This window comes from Rhinopithecus bieti, unplaced genomic scaffold (assembly GCF_001698545.2).
Source record: "Rhinopithecus bieti isolate Rb0 unplaced genomic scaffold, ASM169854v2 scaffold_6776, whole genome shotgun sequence".
NCBI classification, from domain to species: domain Eukaryota; kingdom Metazoa; phylum Chordata; class Mammalia; order Primates; family Cercopithecidae; genus Rhinopithecus; species Rhinopithecus bieti.
In genome coordinates, this window is record NW_016805299.1 from 1,956,886 (window position 1) to 1,961,417 (window position 4,532).

Below are 4,532 nucleotides of genomic sequence, written 5' to 3' on the forward strand. Positions count from 1 at the left end.
CTCGATCTCCCGACCTCGTGAGCTGCCCGCCTCGGCCTCCCAAAGTGCTGGGATTACAGGCGTGAGCCACCGCGCCCGGCCTATAATTTCATTTTTTAAAGGGATAGGAAAAATTAGGGGTGTAACCTCCAATCTGTCTTTCCACATCAAATTTTTTGAGGTGTGGGGAAAGGCTCTTTTAAAATGTCTTTTGAAAATTACATATACTCACACTTTATTTGGGGGAAGAAGGAAAACAGAGGACTACAGCATTAAATAGTAATCCCGACACCAAAAGCAGAAGGGCCAGCCTTCCTTTCCCCCCAGCTCAGGGCTGACTCCCTCCAGCTGGCTGTTTTCCTCCCTGTAAGAGGTATGACAGTGGCTGTTTTCCAGGGCAGTCCCAGAGTAGCCAGGCAGTTTGCCTTCAAATCAGGCCAGGCAGGTGGGGCCCAGAGCTGGTATAACCAAGGTAAGCAAGACATCATCAGCTGGCATTTTTCTGCCAAGACTGAAAGTTCAGTCCTGCTTTCTGCTGCCTCCCTAGAGATGGCATGCATTGAATTAGCAAGTCATGGCTGGGATTGCAGGTATGCCCTGTGGTCTGGGACTAAGAGCTAGTAATTTCTTTAGGACCAAGTGACTCCACTATCTGGATGAGGGCTGTTTTTTTTTTTAAAGATGGAGTCTTGCTCTGTTGCCAGGGTGGAGTGCAATGGCATGATCTTGGCTCACTGCAACCTCTGCCCTCCCAGGTTCAAGTGATTCTCCAGCCTCAGCCTCCCGAATAGCTAGGATTATAGGTGTGCACTACCATACCTGGCTAATTTTATATTTTTAGTAGGGACGAGATTTCACTACGTTGGATCTCAAACTCCTGACCTCACGTGATCCACTTGCTTCAGCCTTCCAAAGTGCTGGGATTATAGGTGTGAGCTACTGCGCCCAGCCAGAGGGCTGTGTTTTTTTTTTTTTTTGAGACGGAGTCTTGCTCTGTCACCCAGGCTGGAGTGCAGTGGCCGGATCTCAGCTCACTGCGAGCTCCGCCTCCTGGGTTTACGCCATTCTCCTGCCTCAGCCTCGCCAGTAGCTGGGACTACAGGCGCCCGCCACCTCGCCCGGCTAGTTTTTTGTGTTTTTTTAGTAGAGATGGGGTTTCACCGCATTAGTCAGGATGGTCTCGATCTCCTGATCTCGTGATCCACCCATCTCGGCCTCCCTAAGTGCTGGGATTACAGGCTTGAGCCACCATGCCTGGCCCAGAGGGCTGTTTTTAAAAAGCATTATTTATTATTTATATTCCACCTGTTTCCAAAAGAGATTGCTGGCATATTCCAAAGTCACAGCACAAGATTGGTGAGTAAAAATTCATATAGCCTCATGGAGGGCAGTACCTTCAAATTTTTAAATGCATACATTGTTTGATCCAGTAATTCCTTAAAGGAATTCCCTAAAGAAACACCTGCACATATGCACAAAGACGTATGCATAAGCATGTTCACTGCAGCAGTTTGTACTGGCAAAAAATGGGGAGTATCTTAATGTTCATCTACAGGGGACTGGTAAAATCAATTACAATATAACCATAAGATACTGTACAGCCCTTGAGAGTGAGAAAAATCTCTATGTACTGACCCATCTATATGAACTAACTCTCTAAGACATATTAAGTAAAAAAAAGGCACTGAATGGTATGTATAGTATATTCCCACTTGTTTAAAAAGACTGTGTGTGTATATACATATATATATATGTAAATACATTTAAAATGAAAGATACACACCAGACTGTTCTCTGTATTATCCTTTAGGGATTAGAGGGATAGGGAAGAAAATGATTTTCAGGCCTGGTACGGTGGCTCACACCTCTGATCCCAGCACTCTGGGAGGCCAAAGTGAGCGGACCACTTGAGCCCAAGAGTTTGAGACCAGCCTGGGCAACATGGCAAAACCCTGTCTTTACCAAAAATATAAAAATTAGCTGGGTGTGCTGGCTACACACCTGTACTAGTTCCAGCTGCTCAGGAGGCTGAGGTGGGAGGATTGCTTGAGCCTGGGAGGTCAAGGCTGTAGTGAGCCAAGATCTTGCCACTGCACACCAGCCTGGGAGACAGAGCAAAACCCTGCCTCAAAAAAAAAAAAAAAAAGAAAAGAAAATGATTTTCACATTTTGCACTCCACTTTTTTAAAATTTATTTCTGTATATATTTATAGATCCTTATATCACCAAGTCTTAAAAGTTAACTTTTTCAGAGAAATAATGAAACCTCCATGTAAACATAGATTCATCAGTTATCAATACTCAAAAGGTTCCTCTTTAAAACTAATACATCATGGCACTAAAAGCACAGATTTTGGGGTCAAACAGCATTGGGTTCCAGTCTCTGCTCTACCACTTAGCAGCTATGTGACTCTGTCCAGGTCGTTTCTCTCCTGAGGCCTTTGTGCCTTCGTTTACAAGTAAGGCTACTCACAGGTCTTTCCTAGGATTGTTATGAAGAGGAGACACAAATTGGCACCAAAAAGCACTATGCTGATGCCAGGAAGAGTATCCCATGAATGGTTGCTATAGCATTATATACAAGTGGCCTCTTTCTCCAGGCCCCCTCTGTTGAGAGCAGGCACACAGGGCAGGCGCACGGGGCAGGGAGAAGCCCGTGGAGCCAGGTGGAAGAGTGTAGTGAGAAAGCACGTGGAGTTATTTCCTACTCATGTTAAGTGGTGAGGAACAAACAAAACTGAGACTCTTGGGCCAGAGCGCTGCAGCGAGATGCCTGTGGCCTTAGGTTGTTGGAGAGCAGAGGCAAGCGCGCTCCAGGACCTCCATGCTCCGCCTCCTTTCTGCCTTGACCCCTCACCACTGTGATAGCAATGAGCTTTCCAGTAAGTACTGGAAAAACTCATCTCTCTTCCTTTATGGGGGATGGGGGGTACTAAGTATGGAGAAAGTCTCACCGGCTCCAGCCAACCGGGAGCCTGATTTCCTTAGTAAGATTAAGATCTGAACCCACAGAGTGGTCCAACCCAACCCCGGTACTTGGCCCAAGATCTTCTGTCAGACAATTTCCCTCCCTGCAACTCCCTAGAGCGGGAATTCTTCAGGTCTCTTCCCCATTTGGCAGCTCATGCAAAGCTACTTGAAATAGTAACAATGAAATCTGAATTAGGAAAGAACTCCAGTTCTGGGGGGCTCAGCCTAAGAAAGAGGCTCTGCGGGCCTCCTGGCTTGTTTGGGCCCTGAGAACAGACTCCATCAACACTGGCCTCCCTCTTGGAGCTGTACACTGAATTCTGCCCTTCACGGGATAACCGACGGAAGTCGGCCAAACTCCTGTCCCTCCACCTCCACCCCTCCCCAGCCCTGCAAGCCAGCAGTCTCCATTCCCACTCGGAGAAATCCCACAAGTAGGCTCTGGAGCCATGCCACCCAGTACCATGAAGAAATGGATGGCAGCAGAGGGTAATCATTAAGAGCAGGAGTCCTGGTTTAAAACCCCAGCTCCACCTTTTGTTGGTTGTGCTACCTTGTGCAAGTCACTTCATCTCTTAAAGGGGAATACCAACTGGTTTGCTGAAGATAAAAGAGAGACAACATCTGTAACAAATGCTGGGCATTGTGCCCAGCCCGTTCCAAGAACTCAATAATGGACAGCTGTAATTATCCTCACAGCTTTAAAGAGCTTGGGCTTTGATGGCAGACAGACTGGACTTGAACCCAGGCTTGACCATTTACTAAATAAGTCTGGGGTATGTTACTGAACTTTTCTGAGCTTCAGTGTTTCTTTTTGTGTGTGTGAGAGAGGCTCTCTGTCACCCAGGCTGGAGTGCAGTGGCAAAATCTCAGCTCACTGCAGTACTGACCTCCTGGGTTCAAGTGATCCTCCCACCTCAGCCTCCTGAGTAGCTGGGACTACACGCATGCACCACCATGCCCAGCTAATTTTTGTATTTTTAGTAGAGACAGGGTTTCGCCATGTTGCCCAGGCTGGTCTTGAACTCCTGGGCTCAAGCGATCTGCCGTCCTCAGCCTCCCAAAGTGCTAGGATAACAGGCGTAAGCCACCACGCATGGCTTAACGTTCCTCACCTGTAAAATGTGGCTTATAAATTATAGGAAAAAAAATCCCTCCTCCATTCTGCTCTTCCTAATGTGTAGTCAACAATGACAAAACACCAGAAAAGGAGCCAGCAGAGAAAAGTCTCCTATGGCTTAGGTGAGCTTAGCTTGTCCGTGGGCTATCACAGAGGCTAAGGGAATGGAGAGGAGAGGCAGCAACGGGCCCAGTGTGCCTTTAGAGTGGGGCAGTCCGTGCCCAGTTGTTCCAGTGAAAATGAAAACAAATTTTTTTGTCCTTAAATGTGCTGCTAGTTGAAATGACCAGGAAGGGTTTTACAGAATGATTCCCCTAAGCAAACATCCCAGAGAGAAGAAAAGCAGGCCGGGCGCGGTGGCTCAAACCTGTAATCCCAGCACTTTGGGAGGCCGAGACGGGCGGATCACGAGGTCAGGAGATCGAGACCATCCTGGCTAACACGGTGAAACCCCGTCTCTACT